Raw genomic sequence first — 14,275 nt, 5'->3', positions numbered from 1 at the left:
GGATGTGCGGTGCCCACTCTCAGCAGAAATGACAGAAATGTCAGTCCTTACAGAGGCGGTTGCGTGGGTATCGAGGGGCTGCTGAGGCCACCCTGCCTGCCTCACCCACGTCTCTCAGCCTCAGCCTCTCCCTGCTGAGGGTAGGGGCTCCGGGCCGGGCTGCCCCTGTCTCTGCACCCCCTCCCTACCTTGGGGCCCCAGTGGCCTTCTCTCTCCCTCCCGGGGAGGGCAATGCCTCCAAGCTTGAGCTCTCTGTGCATCGCCGTCTGCTTCCCCAGGAGTGAGCTCTTCCACCACCTGGAATCCTGCAGAATCGGTGCCTTCACCTCCTGTATCTCTCCACTATTAAGGCTTCGCACTCCTCGCCGGGAGAAGCCCTTCGTCCATCTGTCCTCTCTCTTCCAGCTTGAGTACGGTTCTTTGTGGGGGTCCCAGGAGTTCTGAGAAGCCGATGGGATCTGAGATGTAATGTCTCTGTCAGTAAGATGAGAAAGATGCACACGTTCACATGCTCCAGTGAGAATGGAGCAAACAGCTGACAGGTGCCCCTTGATGCCACAATGGACACAAGTTCCAGGCTTTTCCAAAGCGTTGGGCCTTCCAAAGTGGCCAGTGACGTTTTCCTGCCCGTGCTGAGATCTGTGACCATAGCAAACAGGAGGTCAACGGTCCTGCTCATGCCCTGCCCCTCTAGTCGAAGGAAATTAGGAATCTCCGTCAGTAAGCTAAACCCCAAGTCGGCTGGGGATGGGGGAGATCCATCCATCAGCACCTGACTAGTTGGGGGTGGCCTCAAGGGGCCTTCCTGTGTCAGTCCAGCTCACCCAGGCCCACCCTCAACTATGAACTTCAGGTGGCCCTTGAATTCGTGATGAAATGCAAAATACGGTCATCTATAAATCACAGTCCCATGGGTCTAAAATCTAACTTTCAGCTGAAAGAAATCCAAATGGCCATGTGTTCTAGTCAATGCACATGTCATATTCAAAGAAATAGCTGTCTGGGGGAAAGTGTATCAGAAAGCAATTTGAACCCTTTCTTGGTCTCTTGAGACAATGAAAAGATGTGTGTTTGCAGGAAAGGGGGAGAAAGGGAGAGATATCCTTAATTCATAGTTATAATTCACCTAGACAAAACTACAGTGGAAAACTAACTTCCTTTCACTGATAGGCGAGACCATGTAGACCAGTACTGTTCAATGTGGCATCCACTGGCCACGTGGCTATTGAGCACTTGAAATATGGCAAGTCCAAATTAGGATGTGCTGTAAGTATAAAATACACATTGGATTTCAAAGGCATAGTGTAAAATATATACAAAATATTCAATTAATAAGAGTGTCTGAGGGGCTCAGTCGGTTAAGTGTCCAGCTCTTGATCTCGGCTCAGGTCTTGATCTCCGCGTCATGGGTTCAAGACCTGCACTGGGCTTCATGCTGGGTATGAGCCTACTTAAAAAAAAAAAATCCAGTTAAAAATTTTAATTGATCACATGTTGAAATGATAACATTTTGGACAGATTGCATTAAATTTTGGACAGATTGCATTAAATTAAATGTATTATTAAAATCAATTTCACCTGTTTTTTTTAAATGTGCCTCCAGGGGTGTTATGCTGAGTGAAATAAGTCAATCAGAGAAAGACATGTATCATATGACCTCACTGATATGAGGAATTCTTAATCTCAGGAAACAAACTGAGTTTTGCTGGAGTGGTGGGGAGTGGGAGGGATGGGGTGGCTGCGTGATAGACATTGGGGAGGGTATGCGCTATGGTGAGCGCTGTGAATTGTGCAAGACTGTTGAATCACAGATCTGTACCTCTGAAGCAATGCAATATACGTTAAGAAAAAAAAAGAAGAAGAAGATAGCAGGAGGGGAAGAATGAAGGGGAGTAAGTCGGAGGGGGAGACGAACCATGAGAGACGATGGACTCTGAAAAACAAACTGAGGGTTCTAGAGGGGAGGGGGGTGGGGGGATGGGTTAGCCTGGTGATGGGTATTAAAGAGGGCACGTTCTGTGTGGAGCACTGGGTGTTATGCACAAACAATGAATCATGGAACACTACATCAAAAACTAACGATGTAATGTATGGTGATCAACATAACAATAAAAAAATTTAAAAAAATGCGCCTCCAGAAATATTTTTAAAAGATTTTATGTATTCATTTGAGAGAGAGAGAGAGTGTGTACTATTGGGGGGGCAGAGTGAGAGGGAGAAGCAGACTCCCTGCTGAGCAGGGAGCCCAACGTGGGGCGCGATCCCAAGACCCAGAGCCAATGAAGAAGGAGACCAGAGTCAGGCAGGTGGAGATGAAAGTATCAGCTTGATTAAAGTTGTTGGAAGAAGCAGCTTTAGGTTGGATGCCCAAGCTGGTTTGCTTCCACTTCACTCCTCAGTAAGATGGCCTCACCCCTTGCCATGCGCAGTACTGGGCAAACTCGGGCCAGCCCTGTAAGCTTAGGAGCACAGATACTGAGTGCTCTGGAAGGCCAGCAGACCTCAAATTCGTGGCATTTCCTTCTGGCCAACTTGTCCGCCATATAACTTGCTCATCCTTCCTTGGAATTGGTAAGCAAAAGGATGGAGAGAGGCCAGGAGATTTCCTTGGATGGAATTCCTCCACGTGGAAACAGGACTAGGGAACAAGTGATCCTTCCACTAGTTCTAACCTTCTTTTAAATAAGCATTGGATTTATCCGTCAAGTCCATAGTCAGCAGGTGGCAAGCAACCATCCATTAAAACAGCCCTGCTCTCAGCTTCACCCAGCTGCTCCCTCTGTACCAACCACTTCTGTCTGAATTATCCTGGGTCTGCTGTTGGGCAGTATGAAGTTTGCTGCAAGAGGTTTATTTGAAATGGGACAGATCAAAACATTAATTAATTAACTCCAAGCTCTTGCTATAACCAGAATTTCTCTCATTTCCCATCCCAAGTGATAGAAAACCATGTCAAATATAGCTCTTCAAAGATTGTACAGTGAGATCAAGATTTAGCATAAAGATAGTCCAACAGTAAAAAGTCAAGAACGAGAAGCCCCACATAGCTTATTAGCCCCCTTCCATTGCAAATTTCCAGGAAAAAAATTTTTTTTAATTTGATCTGCTTGCAAATTAAAACTTAAAAAAGTTAGTCCGAAATCAAATCGTGTTGCCCTCATGAGATGACAGTTCAAAGAGATCAGAATCTTTTAAAGTCCAAAAGAACCAAAGAAGCTTAAAATCAGTTTTTCTTCTAGAGTCCAGTGCAGTTTTTAAAGTCAAAAAATCATCCTCTCCAACGTCTTATTTTGGTTCTTTTCAGCTAAAGGGGTTCTTTAAGTGTTTAAACATAGGAATAATTCCAAACATAGAGGAGAGTTCAAAAATAGTACAAAGAACTCTCGTATGCCTTCACCCAGATTCACAACTATTAGCATCTTGTCCCTGTACCGGTTATCAATACCGCGATTCAGCTCCAAACACACCGGGAGTGCTGGGCTTCGGACGGTTTCCTTAGTTAGCTGGCTGCACGTTAAGCTTTGTCGGTAGAGGGCGCACTGCAGGCATCTCCTCCTGGCTCTGGCGTGAGCTCCTTTCCTGGTTCCTGTGGCGCTCAGCCACCAGATGGAAGCCAGTGGGGATCCATCCTAGTGAATTCAACATCAACCCAGAGACAGCTTTCTGGTGAGTTCCAAGGGTCCCCCCCCAAGCTTCTCAGCTGAGACTTTTCCTGAAGGTGGCTTCTGCCCAGTTGGATTCCCAGGGAGGTCAACAGCCTCCCCACCACCTTGTGCGTTTTTGTCTGCACCCCAATGGGCAGGTGCCTGCTTCCAGTCTTGGCTAGCAGCACCTCAGCCAACTCCTCTGCCTCCATTCCTTTTAAAAATTATTATTTATAAAACCTACCATCCTTCTTTGGGTGAAGCCACAGTTTGAGTATCTGAATTCTAAAACCGTGGGGATGCTCCTGTGATGAAGACATTCATCGTGGTGAACGTACCTCGGAACCCATAGACAAGTCTGAGGAATTCAGGGTTGGCCCCTCTCTGGTACCCTCTCTTGGTCCCGAAGGTGGATGGAAATAATATTTTAAAAAAGAGGGACAGTGTTTGGGTCAGCTGCATGAACCCAGTCTACCCATGCGTGATACTAACAGATTAAAAAAAAAAAAAAACAACTGGGTAAATGGCGATTCTCTTTCTCTTTTTCGAAAATTGCAATAAAATAAACATAACATAAAATGTACCATTGAAACCATTTCTACGCGTGAGTTCAGCGGCACGAAGTGCATTCACGTGGTTGTGCAACCATCACCAACGTCCATCTCCAGAATTTTTTCGTCATCCGAAACTGAAACTATCCCCGGTAAGCACTAACTCAGCAGCCCCTCCACCCAGGGCCCCTGGTTACCCGTGCCCTGCATATGCCTGCTCTGGGTACCTTATTTGAGTGCAATCACACAATATTTGGCCATTTGTGGCTGGCTCATTTCACTTAGTAAAATGTCCTCGAGGTCCATCCACGTCATAGCATGTGTCAGAGTTTCCCTCCTTCTTACGGCTGAGTAACACTCCATCACATGTACGCGGTATGCTTTGCTTACCCATTCATCCACTGTGGCCACCCGGGTTGTTGCCCTACTGTTTCCCACAGCAGCTGTACCAGTTTGCAGTCCCACCAACAGCACCCACGGGTTCTAATTTCTCCACAGCCTCGCCAACCCTTGCTGTTTCCTCGTGTCTCCTAGCAGCCATCCTAATGAGGTGGTATCTCAGTGTGGTTTGGATTTGCATTTCTCTGATGATGAATTGGTTGAGCATCTTTTCCTGGGCTTATTGGCCACTTGTATGTCTTCTTCGGGAAAAGGTCTATTCAAAATCATTGCGCAGTGAATTTTTAACATCATGAATTTTTGATGCTCGACATCGATTTGAAGCTGCTGTGTGCAACCTGGCTGACAAACTACCCTAATAGTAGAGAAAAAATGGTGCCCCACTCCCATCTATCAATATCTAAAAGAGCTGTGAGCCAAGTTTCTCTTTCCTGTAATTGATCTACTTCCTGAACTGCACTGCTTAAAGGCCAAAGGCTGGCATCAACCAAGACCTATTCCTGTGAAAGAGAGAGAGAAAGAGAAAGAGAGAGAGAGAGAGATCAGCCCTTCATGAGGACAAGGCCACCTGCCTCTGTGAGCTGCCAAGTTCGTAACCACACACGACCTACATAACCGAAGCCAAAGGCCTAAATGTAGGCTTTAGGAACACAATCTCCATGTATCACCTCGCCCCTTACACTCTTAGTATACTTCTCAAAGTTTTCGGCCCACAGCAGCAACCCAGAGCTAGGCACAACAATGAGGCAGACGGAGATCAGAACGTGACCTTCCTGGCCGATGAAGCTGTTGGAGAGTGAGGGGAGCCTTCTCTGCAAGTCATGGGGCCTTGAGGATTTCAGCCCACAAGTGAGCAGCTCTCCCTCCAAGGCATTGGCATGCTGGGTGGCTGCCAGCCTTGGTCATGGCCTTGCCTCTCTGACACGCGTAGCTTGCAGGAGCAGAAGCCAACACGTGCTCTCCTGCAAGCAGGCAGGTCCCAAGGAGAGTTTTGAGCAACTGGCTGAGCTATGGGTGGACCAACTGCGGCAAAAATGAACCGATAAACTCCTCCTCCTCCTGGAGAAGATTGAAGAGAGGCTGGGGTGTTCCTCTCCCGGAGTTCCCTCCTTCCCTCCGCACAGGAAAAGGAAAAGGAAAAGGAAGGGTTTCCTCCTACAGAGTGAGATGAAAGAACCTGATAGGCACCCATATTTTTGTTCCTGACAGAGAATGGAGTTTTCCAAATGGCTTTGGAAACATGTATAAAAATATGTCAAGTCCTTGCCTACAAAGAAAATCACAGTAAATTAGAAAAAAAGAAAAAGAAATTATCCAGGCTGTACTCTATGACCATAGTGCAATAGAGCTGTAACTGAACAAGTAAGGATGGTGAGTTTTTGCTCATTTTCTGTTTTTTAAAAGTTTAATTCCATCGAGTTAGCATACGGTGTTATATTAGGGTCAGGTGAGCAAGACAGTGATGCAGCACATCTGGCGACGATCATCACCTGGTGCCCATCACAAGTGCGTGCCTCCATCCCATCACCTGCTTCAACCCCCCCCACCTCCCCATTTTTTTTTTCCTGAAATGAGACGGGATGGGGGCTCATTTTCTATTTTTAATTGGGTTTTAAAATGTTAAGTGTACAGCTTAATGCATTTTTACCTAGGTATATCCCATGTGACTACCAACTGATCAAGACATGGAATATTTCTGGCACCCCAGAAGACTCCCTTATTCTCCCTCCCAGTCAATACTCAGTGTATCAGTTTTCTGTGGCTGCCATTCTAAATTCATAATCAATGACCACAAACTCAGCAGCTTAAACAACACCCCATATTACCCAACGGTTGTGAAGGTGAGAAATCCAGGGAGCTTGACCAGATTCTCTGCTTCGGGTCTCACAAGGCCAAAGCTAAGTCTCCTGGGGAGTGTCCACTTCCAGGCTCATGCACAGTGTTGGCGGAATTCATTTCCTTCTCGGGCTTTCCAAGGAGGCTCAGGTCCTTCTCACACCCTGAATCTGTCCGACCTCCTTGTGCCTCCAGCCAGAGAAACTCCTCTATCTCTAAGAGCTTATGTGATTAGATTGGTCCTATCTGCATCCTCTCTTTCTTGGGATCAACTGATCAGTAACTTTCATTATATCTGCAAAGGCCCTCTTGCCATGTGACATAACATGGCTTCTGGTGGGACATCTGAGGAGGGGGTGTCATTGTTCTGCCTACCATGTCCCCTCTTCTGGTGTCCAACCCCGTTGATGACTTTTGCCTGCTCTTAAAATGCATCTAAATTAGGGGCGCCTGGGTGGCTCAGTTAGTTAAGCATCTGCCTTCAGCTCAGGTCATGATCCCAAGGTCCTGGGATCGAGCCCTGCATCGGGCTCCCTCTCCCTCTGCTTCCCCCACCCCCCGCTTTTGCACTCCCTCTCTCAAATAAAAAAATAAAATCTTAAAAAGAATTCATCCAAATGAATCGTACAGTATATAGTCTTTTGCAATCAAAGGTTTATCTGTGAGGTGGCATGTAGTCAGAGTTCATTATTTTTCTCACCACAGTGATTATTATTCCATTATATGAATATATCACCATGCCTTTATCCATTCTAATGGTGATGGACACGTTTGGGGCTGTTGTAGATAAGGCTGTTATGTACATCCTTGTTAATACGTACCTTGGTAGACCCATATACTCATCTCACTTAGATATCTACTCAGTAGTAGGATTGCTGGTTGAGGGTACATGCATAGTTATCTTTATTAATATGTCTGAACAGTTTCCGAAGTGATGGTGTCAATGTTCATTCCCATCAGTAATGTATGAGAGTTCCAGGTGCTTCACACCCTTGCCATCCCTTGAGATGGTCGCTTTTTACATTGTTAACCATTTTGCCAAGTATGTAGTGATATCTGTGTGATTGTTGACTTTAATGTACATTTCTTTGACTACCAATGATGTTGAGTACATATCCATGTGTTTATTGACCACTTGGATATCCTTTTTGGTGAAGTGCCTGTCCAAGCCTTTTACCCATTTTTTAAAAGACTTTATTAATTTATTTGTCAGAGAGAGAGAGAGAACAAGCAGGGGGCAGTGACAGGCAGAGGGAGAAGCAGGCTCCTGGAGCCCGATGTGGGACTCCATCCCAGGACCCTGGGATCATGACGCGAGCCGAAGGCAGAAGCTTAACTGACTGAGCCACCCAGGCTTCCCCCTTCTACCCATTTTTATCATGTTACTTTTCTTATTGATTTGTAGGAGTTCCTTATATTTTATAAAAATCTGTTGTTAGATATATTATCACAAATACCTTCTCTCAGGTTGTGTCTTGACTTTTACTTGCTTACTGGTGTGTGCGTATATATTTTTTTTAATTTAGTTTTTCAGTTGTAAAATATCCATAATATGAAATTACCATCCTCACCATTTTTAAGTGTACATTAAATCCATTAAGTGAATTCATGATGTCGTGCAACCATCGCCATCATCCATCTCCAGAACTTTTCCCCCTTGCAAAACTGAAACTTTGTGCTGATTGAACACTAACGCTCCATTCCCCTATCTCTCCAGCCCCTGGCACCCACCATTCTACCTTCTGCCTCTGTGAATTTGACTACTCTGGATACCTCATATGAGTGGAATCCTGTGGTATTTGTCCTTTGTAATTGGCTAATTTCACTGAGCATAATGTCTTCAAGTTTCATCCACGTTGTAGCATGTGCCAGAATTTCAGTCCTTCTGAAGACGGAAAAATACTGTCTGTATGTAACACATTTTGTTTATCCATCCATCTGCTGATGGACAAGAGGATTGCTTCCACTTTTTGGCTATTGTGAATAATGCTGCTATGAAATTGGATGTACTCTTAGCAGTACATTAGTTCTCAGTGTTAGTCAAGTCCAAGCTTCAACTTTTTTCTATTATCTGTGGTTTTTATATCGTATATAATATTTGCCTATACCAAGGTCATGAACATAGCCTCTTAGGATTTTTTTCCTACAAGTTTTAGTGTTTTACTTTATCAATGAAGTCCGTAATTCTTTAGGTGTGATGTGAAGAAAGGATTGAGATTCACTTTTTTCCCCCATATGGATATCCAATTGATCATCACCATTGGTTGAAAGATCATCCTCCTGCACTGCATTTCAGTGCACCTCTACTGCAAAGGAGTGATGGTACCAACCCAAGATGAGGCAAATAGGCCAATGGACATTACACAGTTTGTTCCTGGATTTTCCATTTTGTTCCTTTGGTCTATTTGTTTAGCCTTGTGCAATACTACACTGTTTTAATTACTGTAGCTTTACAATAAACTGTGATATCTGGTTGTGCAAGTCTTCCAACTCATCCTTTTTCAAGATGACCTTTATTATTCTAGGGCCCTTGCATTTCCATGTAAATTTTAGAATTAGCTTGTCAATTTCAACCAAACACCTACTGGGATTTTTTGTTAGTATTGCATTGAATCTATAGATCAATTTATTTTTTATTTTTTAAAAGATTTTATTTATTTATTTGACAGAAAGAGAGATAGTGAGAGTAGGAACACAAGCAGGAGGGGTGGGAGAGGGAGAAGAAGGTTTCCCGCTGAGCAGGGAACCCGATGCAGGGCTCGATCCCAGGACCCTGGAATCGTGAACTGAGCCGAAGGCCGATACTTAATGACTGAGCCACCCAGGCGCCCCTCAATTTATTTTTTAAAAAGATTTATTTGTTTTTTTGAGAGAGAGAGAGAGAGAGAGAGAGAGAGCACGTGCAAGTGGTGGGAGGGGCAGAGGGAGAGACTCTTCAAGCAGACTCCCCACTGAGCATGGAGCTCAACGTGGGGCTCAATCTCACAAACAATGAGATCATGATCAGAGTCGAAACCACGAGTTGGACTCAACCAACTGAGCCACACAGGCACCCCAAATCTCTAGATCAACTTAGAAAGAACTGACTTCTTAACAGTATTGACTGTTTCAATCCTGGTAGCTCCCCATTTATTTAGGTCTTTCATTTACTTCAGCAATGCTTTGTAATTTCAGTGTAGAGGTCTTGACATTTTTGCTGGCTATCTCCTTAGGTATTTGGTGCATTCTAATGTCATTGTAAATTGTTTATTTCATCCATTATTGTACGTTTCTTAGTATAAAGAAATGCAACTGATTTCTGCATACTGACCTTACATCCAGTAACTTTACTAAATTCATTACTAATTCTGATGGTTTACCTGTCAATTCTTTTGGATTTTCTACATATATATCAATATCAAGTTGTGACATGATGATGGGCTATCAAATCATATATCATCTGCAAAGAGTGAAAATTTTTTGCTGCAGCCGGAAACTCACTCCTGGCCTATTCACTGTTCTGATCCGGAAGTGACCCATGTATTTTTACCTCATGTTTCATTGGCCTGAACTAGCCACATGGCCCATCCTGCTGTGGGGGCCGAATCATAGGGAGCAGATGAAGTATTTATTGAGCATTGCTGTTATTAGGATGATGACTTCAGTGTACTGAGAGAAAAGAACAGTCAACCTAGGATTTGATACTCTGTGAAGATATCTTTTCAAAATGAGGCCTTAGGGAAATACTGTGAAACAAAAACTGACTCTACCCAGGGCGACAGGATGGCTCAGTCAGTCGAGTATTGGACTCTTGGTTTTGGCTCAGGTCATGATCTCAGGGTCGTGGGATCGAGCCCCCACATTGGGCTCCATGCTCATTGGGAGTCTGCTGGAGATTCTCTCTCCCTCTGCCCCCTACCACCAAATAAATAAATAAATAAATCTTTGGAAAAAAAATGGACTCTTCCCACAGCCCATGTGATTCATCACCACTGATGGGTTTCTCCATTGAGCAGGCAGGAAACTAGAGAGGGGCCATTGTCCATCCCTCCCACCCAGGGAGCCAGACTGAAGCATCATGAGGGAATGAAGCACAGTGGACTTGGGAATTTCCTGTTCTCTTAATTTCTAAAGATGAGAAAGGCAAGTGAATGAGACCAGAGCAGGGCATTTTTTTGTTTGTTTCTTGAGGTATTTTGTGTTTTGTCTTCTTGTCTTGAGCAGGACAGAGTTCTCTGGTATCTCTGAGAGAGCAGTGGTGAGCACCCTGTGGAGGGAAGGAAGGAGGGGGGAGAGAGAGAGTGAAGGAGAGAGGGAGGGGGAGGAAGAGGAGGAGGGGGAGGAGGAAAGGAAACCGAAACTGACCCTAGTGGACATTTGCAAAACATTTGGCCACCCATCATGTGAACCACAAACTCACCTTCTCAGCCTCCCTAGAAGCCAGAATGGAGACAGGTGCTCTACTCTGGATTGGAATTGGAAGCTGGTTTGGAGCTGGACGCAGGAACTGTTGTGTTTTGATCACCTTTTGAAAAGAGGGACCTTTTGTTTGTATGAGGCATAAGAGCAGCATATAAAAGAAAAGCATTTAACTTTTTTTTTTTTTTTTTTGGAATTTGTTTAACAGTGAGCGTGCGTGCGCGTGCGTGCGTGCCGGCGTGCGCGTATGCGTGCATGTGTTGATGCGGGGCAGCCAAAGGCTTTGACTGTAGTGGACATTTGTTATTCTTTTTGCCTCTTAGACACAGTTCCTCTGTTTGGGGCCGTTCTCTGCATGATCGCCCTTGGGCTGGAGAGATAGGCTTCCACTGCAGAAATCAGATACTCGTTCCCAACCTCTCCCGATGCAGAGTCCAGCAAGCAGATGTACCCGCACTAGACTTCTGATTGTAAGATCCATCCAGAACGTGTTCTGGGGACAACAGCAGCAGCTCCGTCAGCATCCAGAGCCACCAGTGGGCAAGGTCCCAGCAAGGCTGCCAACACTGGTCCCGTGGCGGCCACAGCCTGAGGGGTTTCTCGCCAGCCCACTGCTCAGGAGATCCTGGGACTCTTGTTCCTGGTACTGGCTGTTTCCACACCCATTTCTTTCTTTCTAGTCCTGAGGTGGCTCATACTCTTCTCTTCTATACGTTGCCTTCCTGATTAAACCAGGTGGCGTTCATTTAAGTTGTTGGCAGCCGGGAATGAAATGCCCTGCAAATGTATTCTTCAGAAACTCTTTTGTCATTGAACTTGGCTAGTTTTAAAATCTGACATGGTCAGATGGTTTCCTTCCAGGTACCTGGCTTGCATGGCATGCTCAGAATGGCCTTTATGGATCCAACATTGTGAAAAATAGTCTTCTGATGTTTTACACTTTTCTGTTTTATGTTCACGTGTGATTTTGCTGTTGGTTTCTGATACATTTATGTGATAGTTTTTCCTTGTATTTCTAGCTTAATGTGAGTTTTTGTTTGGATTTTATTAGGTGACTTTAAATATTTGTTCTGTGGAGGCTTGTGGCAAGGGGGTGGTGGGGGAGGAGGGCAAAGGGACTCCTGGGGGGGGGGAGGGGCTGGTAGCAACATGGGCGTGCGGGTGAAGGGGTGTCTGAGTCAGAGACCTCCAGCAGCAAGAGCCCATGTTGTCAATAGGTCACAGCTGTCTGCGAGGATTCACAGGGCATACGAAGCAGGCAGGCCCTAAATGGTGAAAAATCAGCTTGTCTGGGCTATTTTAAAAATCACTGGGTATGTAAAAATTCGAGTTTGGTGCCCATGGGCTTGGGAGTTAATGGGTCTCAGCCCGCGGTGGAGACATAAACAAGCCGGGGCCAATAGACAGAGGCCATCTCTGGCCCATTTATGCAACGGGAGCTTAGAGACCACCTGGGCCTGAAGATTTTAGTAGAAGGAGTAAGGCTGCTCCTTCCTTTGCCATGCACCGTGGTGTAGACGGAGTCTGTTTGAGGAGGGAACTGGTGGGTCCCAGGGTAGTGACAGAGAGCTGGCAGAGATGACGAAAGAAGATGTGCCACTCGAAGTTCCACATCCTGGGGACATGTGGAGGCTGGATGCCCCACACAGCGCACATTCCTTCTGTGGAAGCCCCGGGGCAGAGGCAGCGCCGGGGGGAACGCCCGAAATGAGCAATGATCAGAACACCAGAGCCAAAGGAATGCCAGTAATCTGTAAAATGATCTCGGGCTTTCCGGGGCTATTTCTCCCCTCGACAAATCGCGGAGGTGCCCTTCTCCCATTTTTAACATGAGCGCACGGGTACAGAGAGGTTGATTCACTCACCCAAGGCTGCACAGCAAGTAGATGGTAAAGCCCTTGAATTTGAACCCAGGCAATCTACCTCAGGGCCTGTACTCCTGACTCTATGCAATCCACAGAATCAGGGCTGGGGGCAAAGAGGTCCTGGGGAGGGAAGACAAGGAAATGTGGTCAGGGAATTAGCCAAGGAAATGTGGTCAGGGAATTAGCCAAGGAATCTTGCTGGTCTCATCTGACAGGTTCCAAGAAGAAAAAGCTATCCTGATCCAAAAGGATGCCTCCTGCATTGTTGCCGGAGCGGGTTTTGGAGAGACTGAATGCGGGAGGGAGGAACAGGGGTGTGGGGGCAGAGAGAGCAACCCGTTTCCACTCCTCTGCACAGTCTCTGCCCCTCCCTGCCCCCCTCCCCTCTCTTTTCCTTTTCCCCCTACTTCCTCTGCCCCATCCACAAGAATAAATAACCTTCCCTCACTCTCCTAAGTGAGAGCAAGAGGGACAGCTCGGGCTGGGTCCAGCCTGATGACCTATGTCTCCAGGACCGATGGACCTACAACTCCCCTGTCACTAAAGAGCAGGCCCCAGGGACACACCTGCAGCCCAGAGGAGGGGAGACACTTGGTGAAGACCCCCCTACCAAGCAGAGGCCAGTGCTGCAGGCTGGCCCATCTCCCCGGGGCTCCTCCCAGGCTCTCTCCCTCCTTTTCCTGGACCCTTCCCTCCTTCCAGTTTTCCTGTTGTCCTGCCTGAGGATGAATGATGCGTGTGTCACTGGGGCTGGGTCACAGGGTTCTGCAGAGCCTCCACCGGAGACACGAGGCCTGGGAGCAGCATCAGGCCCCTGGCACAGGTGGGCAGGGGTCTGCCTGCTGTTTGAAGGGTGGTCTTCACAGAGGCACAGGGAACGTGCTGACCCCCCCCCCCCCCAGCCTGGAAAAGAGGCGTCTATCATTGGGCCTTTAAGGTGCATGCACCTAGTCAGTAAGGAGCTCCAGCTCCTTCCATATATTTACAGCTACTTCCATATATTACTTGAACTCACGGCCCGGACCAAGATCAAGAGTCACACACTCTCCTGACTGAGCCAGCCAGGTGCCCCCTGAATTTTAACTTTAAATATTTGTTCTGCTCATGCTTCCACATATTACTTCCATATATTTACCGCTGAACATCCTCTTTTGTGAGCCACCTGTTCAAGTTTCTTGTCGGTTTTTCTATTATGTGTCTTTTTCTTTTTTAATTTGTTGGCGTTCTTGATATTTTCTTGATATGGGCCTTCTGTTGAGCAGGGGACCCTGCAGTAATGAAAACAGAGGTGGAGCCTGGACATAGGGTCAGGTCAAGCCGGCCAGGAGCCACAGGGAAAAGATTGAACTTGAACTTGAGAACCATGGGACAGGAGAAGGGCTCCTTGCCTCCGGGCTACTCCGAGTGTGTTCTAGCACGGGCAACATCCCAGCATTCCTGGGGAGTTTGGTTAGAAAGGCAGAGCTCCGGGCCCTGTCCAAGACGAGGGAAACCGAGTCAGCAACCTGACCAACCTGACCGGAACGCTGGGGACTCATGCACGCAGGGCCGTCTGAGAAGTGCTGTGCTGTGAGGGAGCCCC

Source organism: Zalophus californianus, chromosome 9, assembly GCF_009762305.2.
Source record: "Zalophus californianus isolate mZalCal1 chromosome 9, mZalCal1.pri.v2, whole genome shotgun sequence".
Lineage (NCBI taxonomy): Eukaryota > Metazoa > Chordata > Mammalia > Carnivora > Otariidae > Zalophus > Zalophus californianus.
Note: the sequence above shows the minus strand (reverse complement) of the source record.